Here is a 22,223-nt window from a genome sequence, read left to right as displayed (position 1 = left end):
CACATTTGTGATGGTATCGATCGATTTTGATAGCTGCAACCATCACTCCAGACTATGACTTTTTCAATGTTTGGGTTGGCCCCTAAGACTGACCCAAAGTGTTTGCACTGCAGATGGGAAAAAAACCTCGCTGCTGAGGGAGCCCTCATGCTTCTCCCATGTGTAACAATACCCATCTGTGTTACCCAGGTTGAAGCAAGTAAAGTTATGCATCTGTTATTTAGTTTTATAATACATTGTGCTTGCTTTTGTCTTGGGGCACAGAAGAATGCACTGAAGGTCCATTGTCCACACAGAGAGTTTGTCACTCGATTCCTGTTTATTCTTAGCTTTTTCAGCTTGAGCTTGAGCCTTCAATTTCATGTGAGTAGTAAGGGTATCCTGATCTACATTTCCTACCTTGGCACCGATACATACATCACACTGGTCTTTTTTTGGAACGAACAGTATTTCTGCTCACTGAACGTTTTTCGGAAACATGTCTCACTCACAACTCGTGCTCCACTTTTACCAGCAGCTATCTGGTATTCCTTGTGAAGGTCACTTAGAACAGTTCCAGGCTCCAGAAACTTCCTATCCTGATAGGAGGGAACCTGACGGCAGTAATGGAATGGAACGGTAGGCAGCCCAGAGAGCCGTTGTTTCAGCAAGGTCTGGTCAGCATCTGATATGGCATATGTGGACCTAGCAAGTACAAAGAAAACATGGAAATTAGAATAGAGATATACTACAGACTTGCACTGGAATGGAACTAACATCTTAGCCCTTCAGTACCATTCTTGGATATTATAACCCACTTACCAGTCTTATTGATCTTGGGTTTGGACGGATCAGTTTTGGTTTTCATGTTCAAAGCTAACCATGATCCGATGGTTCTGGGGGGCGATGCCAAGGGTTGAACAGAAAAGAATCTTACACACAGGTAGTTTACATCTATCTGCCAGTTGCTGGTTGTATGATAGGGACGTTTTTCTCCTTGATGCAACACTACCTTTTTCTGCTTTAAAGGCACCTGCAGTTAAATAAAAGTAAGATAGCCAATCAGGACACATTAAATTTAAACCTGGACTGAAACCAATGAAGTACAGGCTGATGAGTAGAGATGACAAATTTGCTATGACTAACCACTCACATTTTCCACTAAAGTCTGGATATACAGTTTGCGTGTACCACAGGAGGGCACAGACCAGAAATTGTTGAAGATATCCCTTCTCCCTTCTTGACTCAGCAGTTCACAACTTCGTTTCTCTGACCTAAGCAGTGCTGTGATGTGCAGGGTTGGCCCATGGTCTTTGGCTTCTCTTTAGTCACCTGTCGCTTCCACACATGTGACCTTGGACGCTTATGTCGTTTAACAGCGGAAGCTTCGAACACAGCTCCTGTTTCTTCTTCCCTCTCACCTCCTCTCTTCTCTCCTGTTTCTTCTTTACTATGTTGAGCCATGTCTGCATCACTATCATTATCTGGGCGGTCATCTTTCTCAGGTCTATAGTCCTCATCCAAGACAGGGTCATCTTGTTCACTTTCTGACCATGAATCAGGATCAGAATCAGCTCTGGAGGCTTTATCAGCCATTTCTTCTTCAATCTGTTGCCCGGTGTCTATGTCATTTCCTTTTTTCTCAGGACTACTGTCATCTAAATACTTCTCTAAGTCCGTCTAGAAGCAAAGACAAAGAGGAGGATGCAGGAGGAACTGGAGACGAATAAATTCCTCATTTAGATCCTCATTCTCAGGGACTGGGACTGGTCCGGCATCAACATTATCCACACTGCAAAAAAGCCAACTTGTATTTTTTGGCCTAAATTATTGACATTTAGGGCAATAATGTAAGCATAACAAAGGAAGCCAGTTGTATGCTCAAAAACAAGTTTGTGAGTTGTTGTTACTTACATCTTTAAGTTGGGGTTCACAACAAGGGACAATAGTTCTGCTAACTCTTATTTCTTTGTTGTGAAATGCAGGAAAGCAGTGAAATTCGGTCACTAGCGAAAGCTAGCAGCTAACTCATGCTAGCGGCTAACTGATACTAGCGGCTAACTGATGCTAGCGGCGCTGCTTGTTACAGCTGCAAGAGTAGCCATTAGCGTATCAATGCTAACTCAAAATTGTGAAGTCATCTGGAACAGAAGAGAAAGCAGTCTTGTTCATTGAGATTCTTTGGTTTCATCCTCCAAGCCTTACACTTTATCATATACCCAGACATGCTCAATAATGTTCATGTCTGGTGACTGGGCTGGCCAATCCTGGAACACCTTGACCTTCTTTGCTTTCAGAAACTTTAATGTGGAGGCTGAAGTATGAGAAGGAGCCCCATCCTGCTAAAGAATTTGCCCTCTCTTGTGGTTTTGAATCTAATGGACAGCAAGAATTTCTTGATACTTCAGGCTGTTGATGTTGCCATCCACGCTGCAGATCTCTCACACAACCGTGATTTTTCCTCCACCAAACTTTTCTGTTTTTTCCAGTGTTTTGCCATAGAGTTAGTTTGGAAGTGTGGCTCGTAGCTATTTTCTCCAGGATGGGTTGCTTGTGAGGAAATGTGTGCCTTGTGAAAGTGAATTTGTTGGTGAGCCAGTGGTTCAAATTGTTGTGCCTGAAATTAAAGATTGCACATGACGAGTCAGGTCATTTGGGTGTGTGGAAAACTTATGACCGGGTCTTGCAATATTTGTTTTGGCTGAAGTTAAAGTGTGATGTCTCCAATTACATAAAATCATGTCGTACATGTCAGCTTACAGGTAAGCCGAGTCAGTCAATCAAACCAGCACCTCTCTGACCCATTCCAGTGATCTATCAACTATTTGAGCATTTGATTATAGATTGTGTGGGGCCCTTGCCAACCTCAAAGTCTGGTTGTTCGTATCTGCTGACTGTGATGTGGCAGACGACAAGATATCCTGCAGCATATCCTTTGCGTTCAATTTCTGCAAGATCAATAGTCAAGGCGTTGACACACAATTTTTGGCATTCCTCTGGTGATTCAGAGCGACCAAGGCTCTAACTTTACATCGCATTTGTTTAGACAGGTGTTGAAGCAGTTGAAGGAGAAGCATAATCATGCGTCTGCTTATCATGCACAGAGCAAAGAGCGCTGCACTCTATGTTCGAAGTCCAATAACAAACGACCATTCAGATTCAGATCGGGCAGGTTGTTCCTCCCAAACACCCCCCTGCATGTACCATAGTCGTTGCCCAAGTGAGGGTTGAAGTCTCCGAAAAGAACTATACAGTCCCCTGGTGGTACCCCTTCCAGGACACGACCCACAGACTCCAAGAAGGCCGGATACTCCGAACTGCTGTTCGCAAGGAGGCGGCGTTCCTCGTTCCTCGGGGAGAACTCCAACACAGTGGCGCTCAGCCGGGGGGTTTTGAGTATCCACACACCCGCCCTGCGCCTCTCACCCTGGGCAACTTCGGAAATGGAGAGAGTCAAGTCTCCTTCCAGGAGTTTGATTCTAGAGACTGGAGGTGAGGCCAACTATTTCTAGCTGGTAATGCTCCACCTCCTGCACAAGCTTGGGCAAAATTTTTATTTCCAATACCTTAGTTAACTATCACTGTAATAGCTCCATAGTCAAAAAGGGGTATTAGAGAGGTTAAGCTGAAGGTGGTGTTCTGTCATCCAGAAATATCTTCAAGGCACAAAGAGATACAAGCTGAGACCATGAGGTCATTTGGCAGAACATCTTAAATGTCGACTCTTAATACACAAAGTAAAGACCCACAACATGACCTTTTTCAAATTTATCCAGTGGAGAACTTCAGAGGTGTAAAACACTGTGTAATCTATCAGTTAATGTTAAACACCTGAAATTAAAGGTTTTCACAGAAATCCCCCTGCACTATCATCCATTTGATTATCAAATTGTCCACAGTGTTATGAAAACAGCTGATCCATGTCTGTCTGTTCTGTCTGATGCTAGACTGAGACATGGTTCAGTTATCTGCAGCTCAGGACACAGTCGAATAATAGTGGAAAGGTCAGGTCTTGATTGTCATTTATGTTTGAATTGGAAAAAGATACATTATGACATGGAGGGAAACCCAGGAATAGGACTCGGATGCAGAGTAGTTGAGAAAAACAAGGTCTTTATTTGTGTCCAAAAAATACGGAGCTTTAGGTAACAAAAGGCGCCTCAAAAAACGAGGGAATTACTAAGAAAAAAACCAAAACTAAACTGAGGAGATCTCTAGGCAAAAAGGAGCAAAAGGCCAACAAAAAATCACTCTTTACGAGGGCTAAGGAAAAACAACAAAATAACTTGACTATGACTGTGGCGATACTGTGGTTCAGAGCTAGTGGTTCGGACAAAAGACATGACACACTGGCACAGGACAAAGGGGAGACACAGACTATAAGCACATGAGGGTAATGGGGAACAGGTGGACAAAATCAGGGAATCAGGGAAGACAATCAGACTGGAGACACATGAGGAAGGGCAAGTGACCTGAAACGAGAGGAGAGTTACTTTTCAAAATAAAAACAGGAATTGACAAGACAGAGACAGGACAAAAACGCAACTTGACAAAACACTCACCGCGGTGTGACACATTTTACTGGGAAATGCAACTTACATCAGGCTTCAGATTGCTACTGGTACTACCCAAACATCTGAATATGTATACAGACACTCATGTCAAACTAAATTAAAAAAACAATAATAATACAATTTTGTGTGTGTCACATTGTGCTGTATGTAACAATGTGCTTGTATCATGAAATACATCATTACTGTAATGCCTAATTTCCACTGCATGGTTTGGCTTGACTCTATTCCACTGAACTCCCTTTTTAGTAACCAGTACTATTCCTAATTTCCTTTTCCACTGCAAATAGAACTCTGTCAATGTAGGCAGGATTCCAAGCGGTGACAATGTGTGAAACTGCTGAGTCATCATCTTCCAGGCAAAACAGCGCAAGTTGTACTTATCATCCCGCACTGGATTCTTTCATCTCAAGTCAAACAGAGGAATGTCTTAATTTCGTCCGTTGACTACGCCATGGTTTTGTGGGCTTCCACTTTTTTAAATCTGGGTCCACTGTCACGCTAGTCTTGATTCTCCATGACCAGTCAGGGTCACTTGAACGAGGTGGTACTATAAAATGTGTCTGCAGGTACTGCAACTTCTGTTAATGGAAAACCAAAAAAAGAATGGTTCCAAGCTATTTGAGTTAAGTTGTGTCAAACTATGAAGAAAAGAGGCATAGCATAAATGAGTACCGAATATTGGCATTAGAACTTTCTTTCAATCTTTAAGGTATCTTGACAAAACTCAGAATCGTAAACCAAAAATAACAATATCAAAGCTATGATTTTGGGCAAAATCACAATTATTTGAAACTCACATTGTAGCTCTTGTGACTCAAAATTATTGTCACACAAAAATATGAGTAATTATTGGATGGTTTGTGATGCCAAATTTCCTTGTTTTTAATAAAAAACTGAGTGATTTAAAAGCACATTAGGAGCAACAGATGTCTGTAGAAAATTAAATGAGCTGTAATACATCTGTAGTAGAAATCAAATAACTGTTTGACCTGTGATGATTTCCCTGAACACACCACGATACACACACATCTACAAATCTCAGCAGCAATGCTCCCCCCTGACCTCGCTGCATCTCTTCCTCACCACATACATACAACCCTAACACCAATATACACAGCACTGATTAAAACACATGCACACATTGTCACTGCATTGAGAGTGCCAAATGTGCAAGCTACTTAGTGAACATTTGCTTTCATGCAACAAATAAAGCTTTTTTTATTCCACATTGGATCTGCCCATACAGCAAACACCGTGTTTGTCATTAAACTGTGATCATCAAAAGCATTTTTTCCTTTTGTACGTTTTGGCAACAGCAGTGTGAGCAGTGAGTCCCCTGCCAGGAATCTGGGTCAGTGGCTTTTCACGTATTGAGTTCGACCGTCTCTTCATTAAGGAAATAATAAATCAAAAAGGAGAAAGAAAACAATAGTGATTGGCCCATTTCTGAAAGAACTTCCACAGAGATTGCAGGTGTGTAAGCATGGGGAGGGATGGGAGACATACAGAGAAACATAACAAAAGAGTGTGAGGAGACAGTGTGCATTGGTGTGTGTGCGATGGAAAAGCAGAGAGACAGGAGCAGAGAAGTTTGTGTTGTGCTGCGCAGACTTATGTGCATAGTGACGGAAAGAATGTGTGCATACAGCTCTCCCTCCCTCCTGAGTCTATTCAGTCAGGGTTATATCAGGTGGTTGTGATTCTTTCTGCATCATCCCTGCCTCAGGCCATCGCTTCATTCCCACTCAACCTGCTCTAATCAAAGGGGTACAATTAATTTATCCTTTTTGAACAGCAAATCACACCTCTAACACACTGAAGTAAGGGCTGGAAGGCTAGAAGGCTTTGTGTATGATCTGACAGTCTTTCTGCACACAACCTCTGACGATGTATAGATTAGCCCATACATACTGGTAAATATGGCAACAGCAAAACACAATCAAACCTAATACTTCTCCAATACACTACAAAAAAAGCCAACTTGTATTTTTTGACCTAAAACAGTGATTTAAGTTGACACAACTTGGAAATATAAATTATTGACTTTTAGGGCAATAATGTAAGTTAGCGCAACAAAGCAAGCCAGTTGTATGCTGCAAAACAAGTTGGTGAGTTGTTGTTACAATTATATCTTTACGTTGGGGTTCACAACAAGGGACAATAGCTCTGCTAACTCTTATTTCTTTGTTGTGAAATGCAGGAAAGCCAACTTTCCGAGTTGGTACTGCGTAGAGTAGCCATTAGCGTATCAATGCTAACTCAAAATTGTGGTCGCAACATTAGCTGACATTTCATAGCGGTGTTACAATCGTGCCAATTCAGCACATTGCAGAAGTTAGCACAAGTAAGGATTAAAAGTTATTACAATGTAAATTATAAGTTAGTACAACTTACAGTTGAGTTGACAAAAATCTGAATTCAGAGTTGAGCAAATAAAATATTTAGTTTAATTGTCCAACTTAAAATTCTATCGAAGTGTGTTGCCTTGAAATTTTGACCAAACTTTTCTCTTTTTTTGCAGTGTAGGTGCAGACAGAAGTGTATTTAAAGGCACTTTCAAGAAAGACAAACATGGTGGCTGGGTCACAAGCTTTCTCACTAAGATGTGTTTCTGAAAATCTTTGAGGAGAGAATAGGCAATGCAGTAACATAATCTTGATTGATGTTTGATCAGCGCTGCCTAGTTTGACAGTTTGATCTGAGTTTCGTGAGTTTTGCTTGACGTCAGTCAGCTTACCAAACCCGCTGATTGGCCCAGCGGGGAAAACACTGGCTGCGAATCAGTCTGAACGGGAGAGTGACCAGAGCCTTCTGCCAGAGAAAATACAAATAAGCTTGGCAGATTCATCTGGTTTTCGGGCTACTATTTTTTATCACAAGAGTAATAGAATTATTTTCACAACACAGCTATCCAATGAGGATACAGTGTAGTGGGTTTGACACTTTCAAATGAAGAGGGGTGCCTATTAGAGTTACAGCTGACAAATAAAATGACAGCAAGAAGCAATAAAATATATGTCACCAAAAACTGCAAAGACAAATGGACTTCATCTCAATGTGTGTGTGTGTGAGTGAAAAAGACTTGTTCCACAGTTCATGATGACAACTTCAACTCGTGTCTGTTTTAGGTATTTACCATGGATCTCCTCAAAACAACACAAATCAGGAAATGAGAAGATAAATAATAGCATGTGCATTTCTAGATTATTTACAATATATTGACTGTATACTCACGGTACCGAGTATAAGACAGTCAATCAGGTTTGGAGCTTTGGCTTGAAGAACCATCAGCAACACTTGGAGAACCTCAGAATGGGAAACATAATATTACACTCACTGGATCATTCCTCCTGACACACTCAGACCAGACATGTTGGCTTCAATGAAGCAGACTTCACAGTGAAGAGAGAAATGCCAGATTTATCCTGGTCACGTGTTGACCAACACACTGGCGCCTCTTAGACACTCAAAAGATTTCCTGGAGGCTGGTTTCCCACTTCTCGGTTTATTTAGGTGTTGTGATTGTATTATTGGGAGATTGTGGGTAAACTGTGTGGAGCACGAGTTAACTTTTAATAGGTGGGCTGCAGGCGGAGATGAAACTCTGATGGCTGGTCGCTACAACGGATATTGACACATTTTATTCAAATCACACCCTTGCATCTAAAAAGGACATCATCGATACTGGATACTTGTTTCAATATCGGGCTCAACCCCAAGAAAGAATATTATTGGGTGTCATTCATTTCTCCAGGCTACACGGTCATGAAGTGGTTGGCACTGTCACCTCAGAGAGGGTCTTGGGTTTGAATCCGGCTTGGGGCCCTTCTGTGTGGAGTTTGCATGTTGGTATCTCTCTGGGTCCGCCGGCTTCTTCCCAGAATACAAAGACACGTAGTTTAGGTTAATTTGTCACTCTAAATTGCCTGTTTGCGTGTGAATGGTTCTACGTATGTATGTGTGCTCTGGGACAGTCTGGCGACCTTTCCAGGGTGTATCCCGCATCTCGCCCAATGTCTGCCTCCCACAACAAAGTTCAGACAAGCGGTTGAAATTACTCACTGGTCGGACTAGGGCTTTTTCTCTGTCTGGGTTTATGTTATTTTGCTGATGCTCTATGTGTAACGGATCTTGGTTCTTGAGTCAACATAAGAAATATTAACTCTCTCATTTACAGTATAAAGAGACAACCCAGTAAATAAAGTAAAATGATGGGTGGACTAAAGACACTGGACACAGTTGTAGATGTTGGGGGTACAATCCTGTTTGCATTAAATATGTTAATTTTGCAGGCCTGAGGTGAGACATATGTGTTACCTTTACTCACAGTTGTCTCTCAAAGGATTTGAACTTATGGGCTAAAATTTGTCTCATTAATACTTGTAAACACACAGGGGGTGATCTACAAATATTTTTGATTTGCACACGTGTTTTGCTATCCACAAATACAAATTTCTAATTTGTAACTTGTATTTTGGTTTTTACAAATACGAGTGTACTTGTAAATATATTGTGTTTTTGTAAATACACAATTTTCCATTTGTAAAAACAAAAAAGCCATTTGTAAAACTGAAAATTCTGCTTGTGAAGTGTGACTCAGCATTTGTGGATCACCAATCACACACACGCATCTCTTTCCTCACTTGCGTATTTTTGAGACGTTCTTGTCGCAGATCCACACAGATCCACAAGCAAGAAGCCCCTGGCTGCAGCCTGCAGATCGGGGCGGAGCTCAACGGACGTTGAGGTGGGTGGAGTCAAACGTTGAGCTGGGTGGAGTCAAATGTAGAGCTGGAGGAGTATGTTAGATTTACTCAACGGCACCACTTATTAATGACAGCGCGAAGCACCGTTCGGTTGTTATTACTGGCCGCATATAAACAAATAAGGAGCATATATATATTTATATTTTTGTTTGTAATGACTCAAGTAAAGAAATGAGGACTATTAGTTTTATATGGAATGACTATTCAGCATTCACAAGCATAGTTAATTTTGACTGACATGACATAAGCAATGATAATGTTATAAAACAGCAGAGTTGTATGAAAGCAATTAATGCATGTCCAAAATCATTTATAATTTGTTGTAAGGAGAAACTGCTAATACGATGAGCACAAATGACTAAATGTGGGGAGGTTGAACGAACTGTTGTGCAAATGTTAATATTGATGTGAGAAATGCACCAAATGACAAATAAGGGAGTTTGAAGCGCCATTAAAACTTTAAAAAGCTGTTGTCATTCCCATTTTCATCATGCTAAAATAGTTTGCATCCTTTTGAAGTCTAATGTCGAGTTTTTTTTGCCTTTAGTGAATTCTAGTAAAATATGGGTCATCGTTTATTTTGATAAATGTTAAAACTTTATCTATCCTAATTTATAATGCTATTATGATGTGTCATTTGTAACATTCTACTTGTACTAGAAAAATTCTGTCAGACACACTGACAAGGTGAATGTGCTTTGTACATAAGGTTATACCACTTACGTAAGAGATCAAAGACTGAGGTGACTTTAACATCATCTTTATTGAACTGAACACAATTAAAAATCAAAGATAACATATTTAAAAAATAACATAAATAACTGAATTAAAAATCACAGCAAAACCCCTCTATTAAACAACATAAACCAATAAATTCAAAAATCAAAACAATACACAACACAGTACAGGCCTAGAAGCCCATGTAGATAAGTATCCAAAACATATGGAATACAATAATGACAAAGTATGAAAAAATATACTGTACATATGATGTAATACAGAATATATGATGGGTATTTAAATATAATACTTAAAAAATATTAATATAAATAATATTTATAAAATATTAAATATCGAGCCACATGCACACATTTACTTACAGTTACTTGTACAATGGCAATGGCCCTTTTAATATAATAATACAGAATATATTTTATATTATTTCATATTTGTTTATTATTATTTCATAATTAAACTGTCACATGCATCAAGGAAGTAGGCAGTCCTCTGGTGTTGCTGCTTCTCACACTGCATCCTCTCATAGAGTCGTATGGAGCTTCACAACATGGACCAAATGTTTTCATCTACAAAATAAGATAGCATAAATGAAAAATTCAGTCATCACAAACCTTTTGGGCTGGCTAAATCACATTGAATCATTGTTGAATGAGGCCTGATCATTTCTGTATTATTGCTTCAATATGATCATTCACTGATAGACAGACTGCAGCACAGGATTCAATACAGCCCCATATTCAGAAACATAACATATTCACCATACAGGTTATGATTCACCATATCAGATCTTTTAAACAATACTTTTACCATACTTTTACCATACTTTAGGCTGTTTATTTTGTTATAGCCTAAATATCTCCTCATCTTTGTGTCTCACAGCAAACCTGTCTCCTACAAATTATGTTTGTATATTACTGTTTAATAATTAGCCTCAGTTGTGTGGTGATAAGGTCATCACTGCCTGGATTATGTTCAGAAACAACACTTTTTTGAGTGAATGAAACTGTAATTTATAGGAGACAGTAGACACCTGAGACACCCACACACCTGGGCTAACGTTACACACACTATAGTTATCACACAGCATTATTAGCTGCTTTCTTAGCCTGCTCTAGTGATTTTATTAGCCCTTACTAACAGAGAAAAAGAGGATCGTGTAGATAAACTATAAGCACTTACCATCAGTCATCTCTTTAACTAGGTCGCGTCTTCTCACGTCTCCTCCGGTGAACAGCAGCTAGTAGGCGCCGCTGTTGTGAAGTTTGCGGCTCCACTTGTACTCCCGAGCTATCGCAGTCTCTTTAACATTGTCCTCATTTAGATAACTACAGTCAGAGACATTATATGCTACCATCGGCTCATCCATGAGCGCAATATCTTCCTCCTCATCTTCCCCCAACTCACTCTCTCCGTCATTATCTCGGCTAACGTTAGCCGGACCGTTAGCGTCCTAGACGGAGGTCCGGCTGTCTCTCTCTCCTCTCGTCTCCTCACCTACCTGTGCGGTGAAATTGTCCATAATTAACTCTGTCCAGTTATCATCACATGTAGCACATCTATCTCTGATTAAATTGAAAAGTTTTGCAATGTTCTCCTCACACTAATCCACCGGAGATAAACGACTGAAGTTCCACTGCTTTTGACTCCACCCACCTCAACGTCCGTTGAGCTCCGCCCCGATCTGCAGGCTGCAGCCAGGGGCTTCTTGCTTGTGGATCTGTGTGGATCTGCGACAAGAACGTCTCAAAAATACGCAAGTGAGGAAAGAGATGCGTGTGTGTGATTGGTGATCCACAAATGCTGAGTCACACTTCACAAGCAGAATTTTCAGTTTTACAAATGGCTTTTTTGTTTTTACAAATGGAAAATTGTGTATTTACAAAAACACAATATATTTACAAGTACACTCGTATTTGTAAAAACCAAAATACAAGTTACAAATTAGAAATTTGTATTTGTGTATAGCAAAACACGTGTGCAAATCAAAAATATTTGTAGATCACCCCCTGTGTGTTTACAAGTATTAATGAGACAAATTTAAGCCCATATGAACTGAGTTCTTTCACATCAGAAATTAAAAGTGCCATCCTGGAACTATCCAGTTTATGTTGATGTTTATGAATATTACATTTTTTCTCAGTGTATAGGAAATAATGCTGTTATTCATGTGTAATTTAATGAAATTATGCTTAGCTTTATGTTTTACAATTTTACATACAGTGGTTCCTGTTACTAATGGTATTTATTGAACATTAATAAGCAATCAAAATAAAAACCATAATAATAATAATAATAATAATAAGAGTAAGAAATGTGCATTAAAGGTTAGAATTTAAATGATTTATTTATGCAAAAAAATATATATATATTAGCGACAGCAGCTTTTAACCACAGTGGGCTCTGGCAGCCTGTCAGGTACATTCAGGGTGATTTTATTACCACTGCAGGTGAATTAAAATTGATTGGACTTGATAAGATAAAATTCACAAATTAAAATTAGGAATAATTTTACAATAAGTACATTCTTAACTCTAGTACATGCGCAGAGGTGCCTATGTCTTTAATTAAGTTATTATACCTCAAGTTCAGGAACAAGAGCAGGCCTAGCTCAGCCTCTAATTCAATTCACCTTTGTCACCAATTCAACCACCTGTGCTTCACAAATTTAATATCCTGTGCAGACCAGTATCAGCATGTCCAACCCTCTTTTCACCCATTCGTCTCAGTTTCCACGACCCAGTTAAGATCATTGTTTGTTTTGTCTTGTATAAAAAATGAAATGGACTATTTCCTCCAACAAAAGGCAATTTGACCACTATAATCTCCAACATTATTATTCATGTGAGTAAATGTAATCAGACTATTGTAATGCCACTAAATGTCAGCAGTTCCTTCGTCTCTGTGCCTGGAAAACAAAACTGCATAATTGAGAGAGTTTTTAAGCAGGTTGGTCAGCAAGGGCTGTCTGAGTGTTGCAGGCATGCATATATCGTCTCATTATTCCATCAAACAACTTTTTGATAGCCTGACCTTCTGAGTGCATTTAAAATGGGATAAAGCCCTGGGCTAGACTTAATAGATGTATAGTGGGCCTAGGTGAGTTCTCTCTGTGTGTATTAGGAGGCATGGTTTGGTCTGGGCTCGTTTTTGTACATTCATGTCCCTTGGTCACTGCTTTGGCTGAGTCATTGTCAGCCCAGGTTGTTCTTTTTTAAAAAAAACCTGCGCTGAAGTTCTGTCCTTGTGCATCATGGAGACCCATTCATTATGTGTGGAGGTGATGGCTCGGAAACAGTTTGTTCCAAAAACAGAGCTTCGATGTTTCATCACTACTAGGCTATACTGGTGCAAATGTGCATTCTGCTCACTTGTCATCACATTTGTTTCCCATCTGCGTTATCACTTTCACAGTTAGATGAATAAAAAACATATCATAAAGCAGCTCTCTTGTTGTAGGCATTAGCTTTACTACAGAGTCAGTTCATGATTGTAAGCAGTGAGCCTCAGGTCACTAGTGGGCTTTATATGAGTGTGACATTTATAAGAAATAAAAGGTTACACCTGATTGTTCATTCACTTTGTGTCTCTCTAAGCAGAACACAAGCTGTTCACTGTTTGCTAGAATGCAAGTGCGCTAACAGTTTGGATCAATATTTCTTCTTGTAATGGGACAGTTGGCATCGCTGGTGTTTCACTGAGCACTTTGCTCCTTCTTCTCAGCAGAGCAATGTTGCCTGATTATGCATGCTCTTTTTCAGCAAAACACAGCAAACAATTTTTGGCCCAGACAGTAGTTTTGTAATGTATCCATATTTAGGAACCTTATTTAAGGATTGTCACATAATGTTGATGTATTCACAGATTGCTGAGGATGGGGAGGATTTGTTTCTGAGCAAAGTACAGACTAGAAAATGAGCTGTGGAAGCATTTGGCACAGTAATTGTTGAATCATTGGTATTGTGTTCATTCTCTTGCTGCAGGGCATTCTAAAAATATCATTATGCCAGTAAAAACTTCAATCAGAAACCTCTTTTTTCTTCTTTTTTAGTTCTAATTTTGAGAAACTTCTGAAAATGATTTCCCAAAGCAGTAAAACTCTTATAAGAAAAAAAAAAACTTAAAACAATAAAAACACTTGACCAACTTGTCATTTTATACTTTACAGCCTACAGTGTGCAGCACTGTGCAACACATTTACAACAAGGATCTTCCTCAGCTCCCTGGACAGCTAAGGGTTAAATACTGTACTTTGCTCAGGGGTATGTTGTAAACTGTTCCAGGCAGTCAGCTACCTCTGCATTACACAGAGGTGTTGAACAACGGACAGATTGTAGTTTTGGTCTTACGTGTGGAATATCTGCTGGAATTTGAGTGGAGACAACATCTTGCCTTGACAGAAACAACGGCCTGAGTCATTTTGCATTGTCCATAACTCTCATATTTTTGTCTTATCCAGATCCAGACCTATTGTATGAGTCAGGTACATCTTTCTTCACAGGTAAAACACACACACACACACACACGCACACACACGCACACATACACTTTAATCTGAACTAAATTAATTACTTATGAAAAATGAACATTATGTTCCCCATATCATTATCATCATCATCATGGCTTGCCAATTTACTGAGGGATTGTTAGGGATCCAAGGAGTTTCAGCAGGTGGCGCTGTAACAATCAAGTTTACATTTTTGAAATTGCTGACAATGTGAAGTTGCTGCTGTTATTGTGCATGTTTGAGAGGCTGGCATATTTAAACATTGGCTGGATCAGGCCCGCTCTGTATTGCAACTGCTATAGCCCAAGAGGCATATGCCACTATGACAACTGAAGACGCTCAAGATGGAGTAAAGGTAAAAGCAGCACTTCTGAAGGCCTATGAATCGTTTCCAGAGGCTTCCAGAGAACGACACAGCAATGCGAGAAAATCCGACAGGCAAACACATGACATTTTCTAAGGATTTATTTCTGCAGTTCAATCGCTGGTGTTCTGCATCCAGTGTTGGTTAATTTAATACTGGCAATACCCATTTATATTGGCACATGCATTAACAAAATAAAAAGCAAGGGCTCATATCTTTGATCCAACACAGGAGGCCTTGGTCCCAAATCATACAAACCAGAGCAGACATTATCTGCAGCTTGTGCAGTAACACAGTCCATGACTGTATCTGGTATTGAGTTGAACTCTGGTTTGCTTTGTACCTGTTGACCTGTTGTCTGTCTCATTAAGAGTTGGTTGAGGCACAAAAATTGGATCCCTCTTCAAGGCAAGGTTGGACTGTATGGTTCCAATTTTTAGAAAGGGTCTCCAGTATAATTTGGTGGATGGTCTGTATCTTTTATGGCAGTTTCTACGTAAAGCTGGGCACAACAATACAGCTTGGATAATAGTAGTGAGAAAAACTTTGTTTTGGCTCTGTTTAGAAAAGGACATTAGCACTTAGCTGTAAGCATTGCTGTGTTCAGCCTCAAAGGGTGAAGAGCATGGCTGTAGACTGCTTTTCATTTTGAACCTGAAAATATCAACTCGGACAGCAACAGCAGCTCTACATAGGTTAAGAATTATTTTGCAGTTCTGTGGACAGCTGACATTTTGGAGAAATGAGGTTTCCATCCCTCTGCAGAGTTCTTACTGATGGATGAGGGAGGGCAAGATAAGAGTACTCTGCAACATGAGTTTTGTTGGGCCGGCCGCTGTCTCCCAGTTTGACAGTTCAGTTTGTAATGACTCTCAGGAGAACTTGGGTCTGCCTTGTGTGTGCCTTGCAGACAAAATAACCCTTTTAATTTATCCTAGGACCATCTTGATTTGCTCCTTATATTTGTTGTTCATACGGACTGGTTATCAGGTTCTAGAATTGCATGATACAACGTTTCAGATTAGATAGAGGCACCTGTGTACAGGAGACAGACCTTGTGTGCCAAAAGAACACTGATTCTCGAACTACAGAGTAGTCCCCAAATTTGTCTTTTTTTTCTTCAATACATGAGATATACCACAGGCCCCTCTGAGTCAACAGCACAGCGTACTGAAAATGTTAACATTATTTCCCTAGGTCACTTTTATTCCATGTGTACCTTTGTATTTAGAAGTAACACACCTTTTGGTAACTTGAGGGCTCACAAAAAACTTTTTGGGTATGCCATATTTACACTTCTGTGGCCTCAATTATGTGGAAGAACAACACAGGAGAAATGTATTAGATAGATAATAGAGACTTGGAGTGCACCAAAGCTGTGTCTACATTCAGGGTCTGTAGCTTCACATGATGAAGCATATACACACCGCCAATGAAAATTTAGGAGCCTATTGTGTCATACATTAAAGCTGTCTGCATCCTCCAAATGATGTAGCCTGGAAACTCCCCTTGGACCCTATGAGGAGTCTATGTCTCCGGCCTGCTGCAGCCAGAGCTGTGTTCAGCCTGAAATCGACTCACAGCCTCCCCTTCATCTTCCTCCGTGTCCTCCACCTCCATCTCCATGCTTCAGGTAACACCCAAAGGACTAAAGATTACAAACTATCATTGCATGTGTGTTTTATTTTGTTAATTTGCAATAGCACATGGAACAGGCCATTAGTTCTCAGGCAAATGTTTTGAAGGGAGAAACAGTGGGGGACCCGCAAATCCTGTGTTCTGTGAGGCACAAATGACTGTTTTTGTATATGGAGTCTGGTGGCTTTGACGAGACCGTATATAGCTATCTTTGCTTAATTTCCCCATCGTTAAGGGCTGTCTGATGGTAAGATCAAGCTGCAAATATAACGATCTGTAGCAACACTCAATAACGTAGCTAAATATGCGAGTGAACATTATCTGAAGCCACTTGGTCAGGACATCCTCCCATCCCTAATTTGTTGAAAGCAGAGATCAAATTATTTAATTTGAGGTGTATTTGGTGGTGTTTCCACGTTTTATTTCCCCATTGCTTGAAAACTTCATACTCGATAAGACTGGACAGACCATAATTTTTTAACCTAAAGATATTATCTCAAAATTTGAATCCAATGAAAAAAACAGTATGATTTATAACAAATCTTATGCTTCTGATGGGTAAGAGTTGATGTCAAATAAGAAATGTGAACGCACTCTCATACACTTTAAAAATGTATTTTCAGAAACCCCAGAATAATATAAAGGGAAGCACCTTATACCCTATGTGCCTTATAATGTTATTATTTTATATATATATATATATATATATATATATATATATATATATATATATATATAACTCTACAGATACTGTAACTGACATTTTTCTTGTATGTCTTGTTTATATACTGAATGCCTGTATTTCCTTCATTGTTAATAAAGATCTGAAGAAAAAAAAATGTCCTCATTGCTCTAAGAAAGAGGAGAAGCTGTCATGTTACAGTGGAAGATGCCCATAATTCATGCAAGGTAGAAATGACCCTTCAACTGGGTTATATAGATACATTATTAAGTTGTTTGAATGTGTTTAAGTAGTTTGAACAAGTTTTAAACAGTTAATTTACTTGATATTTAACAACAAAGTGACTTCAAACTCAACCTGTTTCTCATTGAGGAGGATTGTGTCTTTTTCTCCCTGGAGCAGTTACCGAAACATTTTTAAACATATTTTACTCCAGCAAGACTAAAGAAACTAAGTATCATCTGAATACAGTCACCTGGCATTTCTTGAATTTATACTTGTGCTTTCACAAAAAATAAAGACAGTGATGCTCTTAAGTGCCAAATTACGAGTAAAAGAGTAAAACAAAACATAGCATAACAGGAACTTGAAAAACGAATGAGATTCACACCAGCCGCAGTGGCAACAGCATAGTAGGAGAAAATGAAATTTTGTAGGATAGTAGTAGGATCATTACCTCTTTTGTTGCATGTTTTACATGTGCCAGTGTTTCAAAGTGTGCCGTGTAATTTGCCCACAGTATGTGTGTAAGTATGTGTGTAATGCCAGTGGGCTGGTGAAATGGAGGGCCTTTGGCACACAAAGACTGTAAGCAAAGCTTCTACATTAGTCATTGCACGTTGATGCATGAAACTGTATGATTTATGTAGGAGGAAACAACTGAAATGTATTCACACACACACACACACACACACACACACACACACACACACACACACACACACATGTACTCCACAATTGAAACTTAAATGGACCGCTTGCTCTGACATGAGAAATGGTTGTACTCTTAAGCATACTGCCTGTCTCCCGGTGTCTGTAATAAAACCAAACAGTCAATCAAAGGTCATGGTAAGGGACCGATCGAGGTGGAGACGTCTCAAAAGTCAACTTGACAGCAAGGGGGTGTTCAGTAGCTGCAGGCATAAAGGGTTAGGGTAACGAATCGTTTGGGTGAAAGAACTGAACTGAATCACATCCTGAAAGGAGTTGTTCATTTCTCTCCTCCCACCCGTCTCATGTCTCTCTCTCTCTAAACCTTTGATAAAAATGGCAACTTGGAGATCGGTCTAAAATTATTCAAAACTGAGGTATTCCAAAGTGGGGTTTTTTAAAAGTGGATAGACCAAGGTGGTGATAAGCACATGGTTGAGTTGTTTGGAAGCATGGCAAGTACTCCCTTCTATGTATTTCTGAGAAACAGAATCAAGGAAACAAAGGAAATTTGCTATAGGAGTGGATTATCACATCTTTTGGATAATTTCTGGACAAAGAACTACTTAATGTTCAGAGGTCATTTTTTCTTTTCTTCCAGAGGGCATAGCCAGGGTAATTTTAGGAATATACTGGAAATACTGATATTATATGAAAGAAAATCTATGGAATCTATAGAGCCCAAGCATGTGAGGATATCATGTCGGAATGATATGTGACCTATTTTTATGTATTATGTATTTATTGTATTATGTGACCTCTGACGTCATGCTATCGAAAAGAAAATAGGCTTTCTGTGTTCCCACAAGTCTCCTCTTTACATACATGGCATGCTGATGACATGCAGTTTAAGGCAAAACCACATCATTTTTCTCATGTAGCACAAATTTGCCATTGCGCCTGTATGTAAATATTTGTGCATACTGAGGTCTATATTGACAATAAGGGGGTTTCTCAGCAGTTTGAAGAACATCATAATCCAATCGCTGAAAATACAAAAATCTCCAAGATGACCAAAGTTTTTGAACCCAAATCACAGCATGGATTCTCCTATGTTGTTCCAAAGGTCTTGATATATTGGTGTTATATTCCATTCTCGGTATGAATAAAATTATTCAGCACCAAATGTGTGTAGCAAATGGTATCAACCCAAAAATTGCTGCAACAACTTTTGGGACATAGTTGAAAATGGAAATGGACTTTAGAAAACCACTGCTAATGTTATGACCCTTTATACACCATAATAAGTTTAAATAAATAAATAATTAAGTCATTTTTTATTAGATATTTTTGACCAGAACAACTTGATACACAGTGCTGTAGCTTATCTCAAAATAATCTTCAGGTTCACAGCTTTCAGATGATGTTCATCGCTTCTATGTGACATTTATTGTTGACCTGCTATCTCCCCCTAAACATCCACTGCCCACAACCACCAATTTAAAAAAAAGAACCTGGAATGGTAACTGGTTAAGAAACATGGCTCACACCACGAAACAAAGGGAAGTTATGTCCAATATCTCAAACACAGGCACAGAAATGGCAAAAAGTGATCATGCATCCAAATTAAGAGAGAAGTTAAAGGGGAAAACTTGCACATTTAACAAGAAGGAAAAATATAATGGTTGAACTTGTGAAAGATTATTAGTGCAGGAAGGGAGAGGAAAGGAAATGTTCTTAAATATGCACAAGTGTTGGAAGACTTATGGCGACATAAATCTGCACATACAGCCTATCATGATCTTTGACAAAAGAAGAGGCAAATGAAGAAAAATGTGAATGGTTTGAACCTAAAATGTTGAAATTAATATTGTTCTTACTTCCATGTCTGAGTAGTTGTCTGGGGTATCTAAGCCTGAGCATGGTGATTTCCAAGAGATGGAAGTTGCCCCTAAAGACAGTGTATCACAGGTTTCCAGCCACAAATCCAGCTCTAGGGCCTCATCTGTCGCATCTGCAAGGATTCGTGCAGAAGCAGAGAGAGCAACATTATGGTTAAGGTAGCAGCACTGAAAGATAAACAGGATCCAGAAGAAAAAGAGAAGTCATTAAACAAAGCAATGAAATCATTGAAGCATCTACGTGAAGCCCTGGAGCTGAAAACACAGTTGGAAGTCTCATCACACAAGCTTGCAGTCCTCATGTCTGCTGAGGACCAACAGGTCACTAACCCTCCAACTATGGAGAGCCAGATAGGCCTGGTAGCAGAGTCACAGCTCAACCACCTGCCACAAAACCCCAACATGAAGGTAAAGATTCAATGGCAGAAATGTAGGCGAAATATGATACATTAGGGACTAAATCTATTTCCTTAGACAAAGCATAAAAAGCACATGTTCAAGACCAATAACAGAAGTGATGTACGATTCATGAGCCAATCGTTATTTCAAATGACTCTTAAAGAGGAACAAGTTAACTGTTTAGCAGTGAATCCTTAACCCTGCTTCCATATGGTGCATGCACAGTGCATAAGAGCCAGATCAACGTTAAGGAGCTGCTACTCCAGACTATAATATAACACAACTCTTATTCAGCAAGATTTCTCCTTCAGCATGTCTCTCATTCAGCACGACTCGTCCAGCTCAACTGTCAACTCAACTCTTCCTCAGGGCAACTCTTTTCTCTCATTCAGCCCGACTCGTCCAGTGCAACTGTCAACTCAACTCTTATTCAGTGCAACTTTTGTTCGGACATAGACATAGACATAATTTATTAATCCCAAAGGGGAAATGTTTGTGTTACAGCAGCATAAGATACATGGATATTAAAAATAGATGAATGGAATTTAAATATAAAATTAAATAGAATAAAAAATAAAACAAATAAGAAAGAGCTACAACAGACAATCAATGCAAACGTTAAAAAAAAAACCTTCTGCAGTCGTGCAAATGTATTGAAACTTTATAACATGTTTTTTGGTGAACTGCCCATAATGGCAAGAGGTGACTTATTGTACAGTTCTATTGCAGTGAGCATGAGTTCTTGTACCTTTTCGTGCAACGTCGGAGCTGAATGAGTCTGATCGACAATGTGCTCTGCTGTCTGTGCAGGATGAGTTAGAAATAAAACAACTCGTTTTGCTGGCATATAAAAATATTTTGAAAAAATTATATTCTCTGGAAGATAATAAACAGACAAGTGTTGAATTCCTGAATTCTTTAGACCTTTGCTCACTGGGTAAAGAAATCAATGAAAAACATGTTTTACCCTTAACAACAGAAGAAACAGACAAAGCTATCTCATCTCTGAATACCAACAAGTCACCCAGTACCAATGGTTCCCCCCCAGAATGGTACGAATCGAAACATCTGCTCCCTTTACTGGAGACTAATTTAATTAGGTTCTAAAAGGCATTTTTTAAAACCAATTTTCTCCAAGGAATAACACATTTTCTGGACTTGTCCATTCAGACTATCATTGGATTTCAGTCTTTGTAAAACGTTTACATCTCTTTACCATGGCTCTATCCCTCATGAGCTGAGTAAAGCTTACTAAAGATTTTGCTAGTGGCAAGCAAGAAATCATCTCTTACTGGCTTCAGAAAAAGTGTCAAAATACTGGCCTCTTTTCTTCTTTCTTGATAATAACCAAAATCATTGTCAAGACAACCATGGAAAATGTCTAGATATCAGCTTAAATTAAACTATTATCAGCTATTTTTGTTGTTATCATTATATTTGTCCGAACAAATGCACCTTTAGTTGCACCAGGCATTAAAATGAACAAGAAAGCAAAGAGAAACGAGGGTGGTCTAATAATTTTTTCCATGACTGTATATACCACTGTATTAATTACTTTGTGTGTTTGAGTGGTCCAAGCTTTCTTCCTGCAGATAATCTGATGCTGTAACAGTGATTGGAAATCACCAATCCAGTGTTCCAGACACAGGAAACATTTGGGCAATCCACTTGGGCCAGGTCAACCAGTCTCTGCAAGTCGGACAGCTTCTTGAGCTCCACAACATGCATTCCACAGAGACTTCTGCCATTTCAAACAGGCAGCATGCTACTTTGTGAATCCAGTGCAAAAAGCATATAGCTTATCTACC

Source organism: Centropristis striata, chromosome 12 (assembly GCF_030273125.1).
Source record: "Centropristis striata isolate RG_2023a ecotype Rhode Island chromosome 12, C.striata_1.0, whole genome shotgun sequence".
Classification (NCBI taxonomy): domain Eukaryota; kingdom Metazoa; phylum Chordata; class Actinopteri; order Perciformes; family Serranidae; genus Centropristis; species Centropristis striata.
This window is presented reverse-complemented; position numbering follows the sequence as displayed.